We start from the raw sequence: 12,185 nt of genomic DNA, 5'->3' as shown, positions 1-12,185 counted from the left end.
GCCTCCATTGCAAGCCACTTTCGAACATTACATATAGATACCTACCCTAAGCTCATGAAATCACAAATCAAATAATCATTGTAAAACACCTCACTCCTATACAAGTGACTACAAAGCATCAAAGATAAATCATAATACCCATCAGTTCTCAATGAGCAACCAAAAAGTATCCCAATAATACTGATTGAAGACTCTAAAAAGGTTAAGTCAAATATCTCATAGCATAAATCCCACTATCCCACAAAGACAATGAAACAGTAATTAGCAATATAATCACACTCATCATAAAGCATACCAACATATTACCATGGTTAAGTAAAAATAATCAAGATCGAGTCAACATAATACCACACTCACAGAACTCCCAAGCCTCTGGTAGACATCCTAGAACTGGTCAACACTCTAGTCAACACAAACCCAAAACATAGACAACGTATATATAACAAAGTGTAAGTTTCGTGTTTTGATTTGTTTTGAAAACACATGATTGAGTTAAATATAAGGTATCAGTTTTCATTTCAATGTACATTTCAAGTAAAAAGGTTCTCCATTCACCCTATAGTTTAACGCATTCTTCTATTTGAAACATCAACAGTCCAATCTTCTTAGTTTGATTTCAAGTCAATTATTCCAAAGGATCTAGGGACAATTGTTTATTAAATTATTAAAAAATATATATATTCCCCAAAGAAATAAATTTAATTTTATTAAAGTCACTATCATTATAAACAAAAGAAATTTAAATCCCATTAAAACTCCCCATATATCAATTTGATCATAATTAAATTCCATTTATTTAAATTAATTAATAGTCAAAAAAATATTCTAATCATAATAACACTTTAATATTAATAAACAATGATAAATTCATTAATTAAATTAAATTTTATATATTTATATATTAAAATTTAACATAGTAATCAAGTTTATTAATTAAAGTTAATAATAATAAAAATTTAAAATGTATATATATATATATTTATATTTATATTTATAAAAATTAAAAAATAGGCATATTTTTTTAAGGCCCACTGGCCTTGGGCACACAGTACCCTATTGTCGTGTTGTTGTAGTACTTGTGACAGCAGTACTCAGCCGCAAGAAAGGTAAGTGGGGGTACGAGGTTATTCCTGCCCCTCCCAATTTAATTTATAAAAAAATTTAATTTTTTTTATATAAAATTTTTTCATTAAAACATTTTTTTAAATTAATTTATTTTATATAATTTTGTAATTATAAAAAAATTAATTAAACAAATGTATTTAAAGCATAATTTTATTTTAATCACAATCTTAGCATTAAATTGATGGAGAAAATACAGCGAACCCACCAAATTATTGAATTTTTTTGTTTTTTAATTTTCTATTTAAACTCAAACCCTTCCTGGATTGATTTTTATTCTTAAAATCTATTGAAAGAGGGTTGTATAGATCATTTGATTTTCCTGTAAATATAAGATTTAATATTCATACTAGAAATACATAATACCGAAACATTCGTCACAAGAATTCTTCAAATAAACATTCAACAAACATGATGAAGATAGGAAAGAAAGAGCATATTAGATTGAGCGAATAATCACAAGCATCTACCTAGACTTTGATGCTAATCACTACGCTTAAGACAATTGTAGATAAATTCCTCCTCTCAAAGCCTTCTCTCTTTTTCAAAATTTTTTTTCCCTTCCAAAATTTTTGGTCCTTCAAAAATGAACCCCTAATTTGTGATATGGAGTTCTCTCCTAAAATTAGAGCACTAATTGTGCGCTCACTCAAGAGAACTCTTTGCTCACCAAACTTTAACTTTTGACTAACTTTTTCTTTATCTTTCCTTTATCTTCTATTTTTCTTTTCCACGCACTTTTATTGAATTATTAAATAACTTTATTTAAATTTCAATTGAATTCTCTTTTAATTAATTTATTAAATTTAATCTCATGCATGCATCATGCAATCATAAATTTTTTAATAAATTAATTTCTTTTTCCATTTCTTAATTTATTTTCAAACATTTAATTTGATAAACTATTTACTAACTTAAATTATAATTGAGTTTAGCATTTCTTTAAAAAAATGAACTCTACATATATTATTATTAAATTAAATAAATATTATCATGTTCTAAAATTAAACTTGTAACTTTTACCTTTAAATTTAATCCTTTTCATTTAATTAATTTTTTAATTAATTAAATATAATTAAATATTATCATAATCCTTCTCTATTAAATTAAATCATTAATTTAATAATTTTAATTTGACTTAATTAGTAGAAAATTTACCAAAGACTCATAAAAAAAAAAAAAAAAATGCATCATAGAAAAACACATACAAGATCAAACTAAAGGGTTATAATCATGAATTAACGTCATTCGATGCATTCGGAAGGTAATCAACTTAGATACTTGTCCTAATTTTCTAAGACAAATGGCTTAAAGGTTTAGGATTTGGACTTAAGAATTTATCTCCCCACTCTTACCATTGAGATAATGTGATAGGGTACACTCATTCTGGCAATTCAAGGAAGTCGATACCCATTACTTGCAACCTACATAAAATCCATGCATGTACAAACACAATATTCTAAGTTAAACAGATAATGGTAGGAAGGGGTGCATCATGTAGATTTCGACTAGTAGGTGACTATGACTCCCTTCCTTAACCACATCAAAAATGTCATACATAAAGAAAACATAAACATGCAATGTGGGGTAAGTATCCATAAAAAAACACATATGATAATCCATCTAACTAATTATCATCCATAATTGAAAACACTATAATAATCATCATGCATACATGAAGTATACAGTACCAAGTAATCTCATCATATATCAACTGAATCTGAAATAATATCTGATAATCTCTAAACAATGCTACTAATCATCAAGCATAAAACTGGCCTAAAAGAGTTAGGCAGTGATAAATAGAAGTGTAAGCTAGGGGCAGGCACTAGACACTTAGACTTCGGAGAATGTCAAGGCTAAGAACCCCACTGAGATGCTAAAAATATGGGGACATTATAGTTCACCCTCTCTAAAATTTCTTGTCTTCAAGCAACTTCAAGTCTAGATGTTGCAAAATCTCCTCATTCTCCCATTTCACATCCTCTACTAGCAGGTCCTTCCATTTCACCAAATACTCCCTTATAGTGCACCACCTCAAGTTCCTTTCCTTGAAATCAATGATAGCCTTTGGCACCAATATCAATTTTCCCTCATCATCCAAGGGTGGGAGCATTGTAGAAGGAACAATATGATGTCCTAGCACCTTCTTGAGGTGTGACACATGAAAAACATTGTGCACCTTGCTCTATGCTAGCAAATCTAACTAATAAGTCACCTCTCCCCCTTTCCTAATAATCCTAAATAGACCATAGTATTGTGGCTTAAGTTTCTTAGCACCACTCTTCTTGAGAGTGGACTGATGGTAAGGCTACAACATAAGATACACCATATCTCCAACCTCAAAAGTCTACTCTATCCTCTTCTAGTCTGCATACTGCTTCGGTTGATTCTGTGCCTTAGTTATATTATCCTTGAGAGTCTTAACAATGTCTTGACTCTCTTGTAACAAATCACCTACGCTGGGCACTCTATTGTCACTTAAAAGAAAATCCATAAAATTGGGTGCCTCATACCCATACAGGGCCATAAAGGGTGACATCTGAATAGACATGTGATAAGTGGTATTGTAGCAATACTTACAAAGATAAATCCACTTTACCCATGCCTTTTGTTGCCCTACTATATAATTTCTAAGATATCTCTCCACCCATTTATTCACTATCTCTATCTGACCATCTTTCTAAGGGTGGTAGCTAGTACTTAGAGTGAGCTCTATCGCACACAACCTGAATAGCTCCTACCAAAAATGGCTCATAAACCTATTGTCTCTATCACTCACAATGCTCTATGATAAGCCATGTAGTCTAAATATCTCCTTGAAGAACAACACTAAGACATGTGTAGCAGTGTATGTAGCAATGATCAGAAAGAAGTGTGCAAACTTCCTAAGATGATCCACAACCACATATAAATAGTCCCTATCTTGGGCTCTAGGTAGTCCTATGATGAAATCCATAGATAAACACTGCCACTTCCTATCAAGAATCAGAAGTGGTTGAAGTAACCCACCTAGATAGGAGTGTTCCTGCTTATTCTATTGGTAGGTGGGACACTCCCTAATATACTGAAGTACTTTTTCTTTGAGCCCTTTCCATGTGAAGTGCTCTCAAATTTGCCACTATGTCTTGTAGAAACTAGGATGTCCTTCCATAGGTGAATCATGAAAAGATTTCAGAACCATCCTCCTCACTGTTGAGCCTGGAACCAAAAATATTCACCCTTTGTAAATGATGAGCTCATTCACAAGTGTGTATCTACTATCCTAAATAGTTTTGTATATGAATCCAATGATCCACGCATCCTTTGCATACTCTACAAGGATCAAGTGTCTCCAATCCTCTGATATATCTATCAATAAGCTCAAATGGGGCCTATGTGATAAAGTATCAGCAACTACATTTTGTGTCCCCTTAAAATATGTAATATCAAAGTCATAGGACTATAACTTGCTCACCCACTTCTGCTACCTATCATTGAGATCTCGCTGCCCCAAAAAGTGTTTTAGGCTATTATGGTCAGTTTTGATACAAAATTTGCTACCTACCAAATATTGCTTAAATTTAGCCAAAGCATGCATAATGGCTAACATCTCCTTATCATATATGTTGAAGCTTCGCTCTGGCCCTCTTAATTTCTTGCTCTCATAAGCAATTGGGTGCTTTTCATGCATAAACACCACTCTAATGCCCTCTCTGGAAGCATCACAGTGTAGCTCAAAAGGTTTTTTCAAATCTAGTAACGCTAACATTGGACATGAAGTCATCAACTCCTTAAATTTTTCAAAACACTCATGTGCCTTAGGAGTCCATAAGAAAGCTTCCTTTCTCATCAAATCTATCAAGGGTGATGCATGCATGGAATATCCATCCACAAACCTCCTATAGAAACTACATAACCCAAGAAATCCCCTCAACTATGTAAGGTTCACTGGTGAAGGCCACTCCACAATGGCACACATATTTTTAGGATCCATGTGTATGCCTTCTGCACTAACGATGTGACCCAAATACAACAACTCTGTCATACCCAAATCACATTTTGACTCCTTTTTCATACAAGGACTCTTTGTCCAATATATCCAACACCATGTCAAGGTGAACCAAGTGCTCCTCCCAAGATTTTTTGTACACGAAGATATCATCGAAGAAGACAAGTACAAATTTCCTTAATCAAGGATGGAAAACCCTATTCATTGTTGCTTGAAATGTAGCAGGTGCATTAGTTAGCCCAAATGGCATAACTACAAACTCAAAATGGCCATAATGGCATCTAAAGGTTGTCTTCTCAATGTCCTACTCTCTAACTTTGATGTGGTGATAACGTAATCTCAAATTTATTTTTGAGAAGAAGCAAGCTCCATGAAGCTCATCTATCAACTCATCGATCATGAGAATGGGGTACCTATTTTTAATTGTATTCTTATTAAGCACCCTATAATCAATGCACATCCTTAATGTCACATCCTTCTTCTTCACCAACACCATTAAAGAAGCAAAATGAGACTTGATCTAATGTGACCCATAGCAAGTAACTCCTTTAAGGTTTTTTCAATTTCATCCTTCAACCTCTTCAGATGCCTATAAGGTGTAATCATGATGGGCTTAGCCCCTCCTCTAACTCAATGATGTGCTCAATACCCCTGTTTGGTGGTCTACCTAGTGGAATGTCACTAAACACCTTTGAGTGTTTAAATCTAAGCTTTTGGATATCAGGAGGATATTTAGTCTTCTATTGCCCCTCTTGTGATGGCATTAACATGCACTCTGCTACCCACTCCATCTAATCATGTTGAATCAATCTAGCCATCTTATGAAAAGAGACCATTATGAAATCACTATTCCTAATATCTTTAAGAATCTGTGTCTTCCTATTTACTTTAAACCTCATCTCCATCTCCTTGAGATTAAGAGTGAACTCACCAATATCATGCAACCAACTCATTCTAAGGACTATATATGCATCTCCCATAAGCACAACATAGAAATCTGCCTTAAAGGCATAATTATTAACTTCCAATGGGAGTCTAGTGATCTTATGATCACAATTAAGGACATAGTCATTAGCTACCCTCACTCTAATTCCTCCAAACTACTCAATTTGTATGCCACACCTTTCCACCAACCTAGCATTAATGAAATATGAGTAGCACCGGTATCAACCAAAGTTACAACTCATTGTCTAGCAAGTACTACTCTCATTTGAAATAATCCTTCTTGCTTAATACTAGTGAGATGAGCTTCCCTAAGTTGCCCATCTCCTTCACCATCCTTGAACTCCATTTTAGATAAGTTTTCAGCCTTGTCTTTCTTTTTTTCACCATCTATTTCCTCTATATTAGATTTTTGGTTTGAATTATTTGATTCTAATTCCTCATAGTATGCCCATATAACTCTGTTAGCTTTATCCTTTGGTCTAAGAGGACATTCATGGTTTGCATCATAGGGTCCCTTACAGTAGAAACATAATTTTTTCTTTCTCAAATCATTTAATGTTTCCCTGTCAAAAGCTGTTGGAGTTTTATCTTTAGAATCATTTTTTAAATCACTCCTCTATAGTTTTTTATAGAATAGTTTGTTATCCTTACTAGAAGATGCTTCTTTGGACTAAAATTTTTTTTTAGGACTACATGTTCCATACTTCTTGCCTTCTTCATAGCTCCCTATAAAGAAATGGGATCAAATGCTTTTACCCAACCTCTAAGTGGTTTGGATAGGCCTTCAATGAAAAGAACTATCAATCTACACTATGAAATATTTGGCAACATGACTCCCAACTCCTAAAATTCACCAATGAAATACTCCAAGTTGCTTGTTTGTTTCAGCTATGCTAATTCCCAAAAATAAACCTTTGGATCTTTCTTGTTAAATATTTCAACCAACCTATCCACAAAGTCTTGGTACTCTATCACCTGATTATGTTGAAGTGTTACCATACCATAGTACCACTAATCATGTGCTACTCCCTCCAAAAGAAAAGTGGTGTATATGATAGCTTCAGTCTCTGTCATTGGCCTTACTACCAAAAATGTGTCAAGCTTATGAATCCAAGATTGAGCTATCATCTTACCACTCCCATCAAATGTAGACATAGCAAGCTTGTCTATAGCCCTCTTTAGCTCACTATTTTGACCCGTAGGCCTCCTATCCTATCTAAGTGACCTATATTGTTCTCTTCTTTGATTTACAAAGCATTCAAAGGTCATCCTCTCTCGAACCTGCGGTGCCAATGACTCCCATTCATCATTTGTAGCCATAAGGATATATGTAAATGTCTCATCCTTAACTTCCTTTGCTGGTTCCTATACTGGTTCTTCTCTAACAAAGGTAGGATGTGTGGGTCTGTCTACTATTTTGGAAAGAGTTCTATGAGCTCTAGGTGATCTCACTGCACTCTTATTATCCTCTTGTTCCTAATTTCATCTATCCTATGGATTCATATGCTCAACCATGGTGGTGAGTGTCTTCAAAGCCTAAGCCATCTGTTATTGTCCTATAACCATTTATTTGTAAAATTCCCTTATTTCCTGATCCTCATTCCTATTGTCTCTTGGTGGGCTATGCTCTTTCCTGTCACCCATGGTGTTTGGCTGCCTGTAAAAATCTTGTTCCCTGATAAATAAAGCTTTCCTATGGGTGGAAAATCTATGAGAGCCAACCCCAAGTGGCTGCATGTGATTGCTAAACCCTCAGGATGGCAAGATTTAGCTTTGATACCCATGTAATAACCCCAATAGGTTATAACTTCTTCAAACACCAAAATTTTCTCTAGTTCAATTGTTCAACATTTTGTTAAACACTTTTCAAGCAAGCTCTGATACCAATGCAATAACCCCAACAGGTTATAACTTCTTCAAACACCAAAATCTTCTCTAGTTTAGTTGTTCAACATTTTGTCAAACACTTTTCAAGCAAGCTCTAATACCAATATAATATCCTCTTACAAGGAACTAATATGCAAGTACAATTCTTTTGGTATTTTCAATGCATACATGGAAACTAATATGAAATGCAAAACAATTGACATATAATAATAACTACAGTAATGCCAAAATTTGATTCTAAATTATCATAGCAAAATCATATGCTTATGAAGTACAACGATAACTACTAATAGTTACAAGAGGAACCTAATAATAGTGATGCCCAAGAATGGAAATGAATCAAACATAGATACTGCAGTGCGATATTGTACATGCGTACTGTAGTAGCCAAAATATATTCTCTAGTTTAAGCACAAATAGAACTCTTGACTTGAAGCTCTCCTGAATACCAAATTCAATAGATATTTCACCACCTCGAATGGTTGCAACACTGAAGAGTTGACATTCTCCAATGGCTGACTAAAATTGAAAACTTTAGTTTCTTCTCCCAACTTAAAATCAAATGCAATTCACAATAATCGGATGATAAACAATGAAGCTCTCACCTCTATTTATACTTTTCCTTCACCCTTCTAGAAGGAAATAAAATATTGAATAATTGCATTCTCTAGAAGTCTCTCTCTTTCCAATAATTAATGTGCTTTTAGGAAATTAAATTACTAGAAGTTTCCCCCTTTCAATAATTAATGCACTCACTAGAAGCTTCTCTCTTGCAATAATAAAATATTTAATAATTGCAATTACTAGAAGTTTCCCCCTTCCAATAATTAATGCACTCTCAAGTAATTAAATTAATTAAATATAAAGTCACCTTTTTATTTGAATTTATTTAATGACTTTATAAGAAATTAATTTAATCAATTTCTCCTTATTTCTCCACTTAGCCTTCGAAGAATGTCAAGGCTAAGAACTCCACTAAGATGCTAAAAAGATGGGGACATTACATTGTGGCCCCTGCCCACCCTTTAAAATTATATATATAGTTTGTAAAAAACAAAACAAATCCAAAACAAGCCCCCACAACCCCCCCCCGCCCAATTTATAAAATAAATCACGTTTTCCAATCTAAAATATGTGATAAAAATTATCGCAGTAAATTTTTACTATGGTAATTTTTATTATCATATTTTTAAAAATAAATTTCTAGTACATATCTAACAGAACAAATAGGAATGATCCAATCAACATTGTATTTTAACTTTCGATTTCTTTTCCAAATTTTACTCAATTTTAATCAATAAAATCACAAATACAAGATTCGAAACAAGGGTTTTTCAATCCTTCCATTTAATTACATATGCTTTTGAGTATGAAGAGTGATAAAACACAAACGAGGGTTTTCTAAATTTCCAATTCGTTTACAGATGTTTCCAAAAATGATGAACAATAAATATGCAAACAAGGGTTTCAATCAAATCTAAAGATTCGAAAAACAAATTTAATTGGACATGAAGAAGACAAGAAATTGAAGAATGGAAATCTATTGTGCAAATTAACCACAAGATTCTACCTGAATTGGATGCTAATTTGATAACACATGGAGCACGCAAGTATTTCCTTTTCCTTCTGAAAACCTTCTTCTCGAAAAATTCCTCCTCCAAAACCCATTTCCCACAAAATGAGCTATAGATCTATGAGAAAGAGTTCTCCCCTAAATTTGGGGCTCTGATTGTGCAATCACGCGAGGGAACTCGCTAATCAATATTCTCTTAATATTTAATTATCTTTTACATTTTCATGCATGCTTTTTGTGATTTAAAATATCTTTATTAAATTAATTTTCTTTCTCTCTTTAATTAATTTATTATATTTTAATTTCATGCATACACTTTATGCAATTTAATTGAAATATACTTTATTAAATAATTGCTTACTCTCTCTTATTAATTTGTGTGATGTTTCAATAATATATTTAATTAATTTAATTAATAATATTATTTAGAGTTTATGATTAAACTAAAACTCCTAAATAATTATTATTAAATTCAATAAATATAATTACGCCAAATTAGAACTTTAATAAAATCTTTAAATTCAAATTCTTTTATTTAATTAATTTCTCAATTAATTAAATATAATTAAATATTGAATTTTCTTTATAAAATTTTCATTAAATTATCTTTAAATTTGATTTAATTAAAATAGAAAATTACAACAAACCCATAAAACCAAATATGAAAACTCGTCATAAAGTATAGAAAACTAGATCAAACTCGAGGGTTATAATCGTGAATTTACGTCATTTGACAAATTCAGAAGGTAGACAACTCAAATCCATGCCCTACTTTTTAGGACAAATGGTTTAAGGATATGATTCAGACTTGAGAGTTATCTCCCCACTTATACCATTGAAATATTGTGATAGGGTACGCTCATCCTAGCAATTTAGGGAGGTTGATACCTAGTACCTACAATCTGCATAAAATTCATGTATGTACAAACACATATATTCTAAACTAAATAGGCAATGGTGAGAAGTGGTGCATTATGTAGATCTTGACTAGTAGGTGACTATGACTCCCTTCCTCAACCACATCAGAAACGTCACACATAAAGAAAACATACACGCACACCATACACATGCACGTGTGGGATAAGTATCCATAGAAATCACATAAAAATCATTCATCTTACTAACATCATTAAATAACTAAAATTCGCTACATGAACATATATATCATCATCGAACAATCATGCATACATGAAATAACTAGAACTAAAGTAATTCAACACCTATATTAACTGAATATGAAATACAATTAATCAATTCTAGTAACCAAACACCGCTAATCATAAAACTAATCAGAAAACTAGCCTAAAAGAATTTGACACTACAATAGAAAAGTTAAGTTGGGGTAGGCATTACAAAAGATCTAATGCCATTGATTTGAGATATCCTACATACATTTCTACATTCATTTGGAGCATCTGTACTTGTGGATTCAAGGATTTGAATCCTCCACAAAGATTTCAATATAAACAAGGTGAATTGTTTCATTTACTTTGTTTATTTATATTGCAATTTCAATTACATTTCAAGGTTGATTCCAAACTAGGGTTTGACCAAGGCAAACCCCCCATCCAAACCAAAAAAAACCTATTTTTATTGCAAATATAGGTGTGGAACAACAAATTAAAATACAGATTTGGATACCCTTTTCATCAAACTTGTAGGATCCAAGAATATAATTTTTGTCAAAGCAATGTAGGTCAAGGTTGACTTTTTGGGGCACAATTGTGCCCTGGGGTAAGATTATGCCCCTCTATCTAGGTCAAGGTCAACCTATCTTCAAAAGGACAAAATTTTTATGGGTTTTCTCAGTCTTGACATTTCTAGTCTGAAACAGTTTGCAGAATTCTTTGAAACTATATACAGACATCATAAATCATCATTTTCCAGATTTATCCTATTTCAAACTAAGTATTTGTCTTTTATCTATTCAAGATTTAAGAACATACTTCTCAAATAGGAAGACCATAGAACTCCTTTCTCCTTATTCTCTGTTGCATGATCCATTTGTGCATTGACCACTTTCTTGTGCTTAATCAATTTGGATCATTCCTTTTGGGAATTTGAGTTGAGGATAAACTCTATTTTCTTCCTATTCACTACTAATGTGAACCAAACCTTATATAGATCAATGATTGGAAAGATTCAATGTATTTTTCATAGCATACCAAATATTGCATTAGCAAATGGGATAGTTGCTAGACTTTTTGCAAATCCTAAGGAGAATCATATGATGGTAGTGAAAATGATACTAAGATATCTAAAAGGAAAAAAAGGATTATGGATTGTATTACAAGAGGAATGACAAGTTTGAACTAAAAGTATATACTGATGTAGATTGGGCTTGAAATGTTGATGATAAAAAGAGTACAAGTGGTGGAGCTTTCTTTCAAGGAAAGAGACTAGTTTCATGGACAAGAAAGAAGCATAATTGCATCACCTAGTCTACAATAGAAGTTGAATATGTAATTGCAGCAGTTAATTGTTCTAACATAGTGTGGATCAAGAAATTATTGAAAAGAATAAAGGAAGAGATCATTGAACCTATTGTTATATTCTATGATAACACAAGTACTACAAACATATCTAAAAATCCTATGATGCACACCAAGACCAAGCACATTGCTATCAAGTATCATTACTTGAGAGAGTTGGTACAAGACAAAGAAG

This window comes from Cupressus sempervirens, chromosome 10 (assembly GCF_028749045.1).
Source record: "Cupressus sempervirens isolate cs-2001-9-10 chromosome 10, ASM2874904v1, whole genome shotgun sequence".
Classification (NCBI taxonomy): domain Eukaryota; kingdom Viridiplantae; phylum Streptophyta; class Pinopsida; order Cupressales; family Cupressaceae; genus Cupressus; species Cupressus sempervirens.
This window is presented reverse-complemented; position numbering follows the sequence as displayed.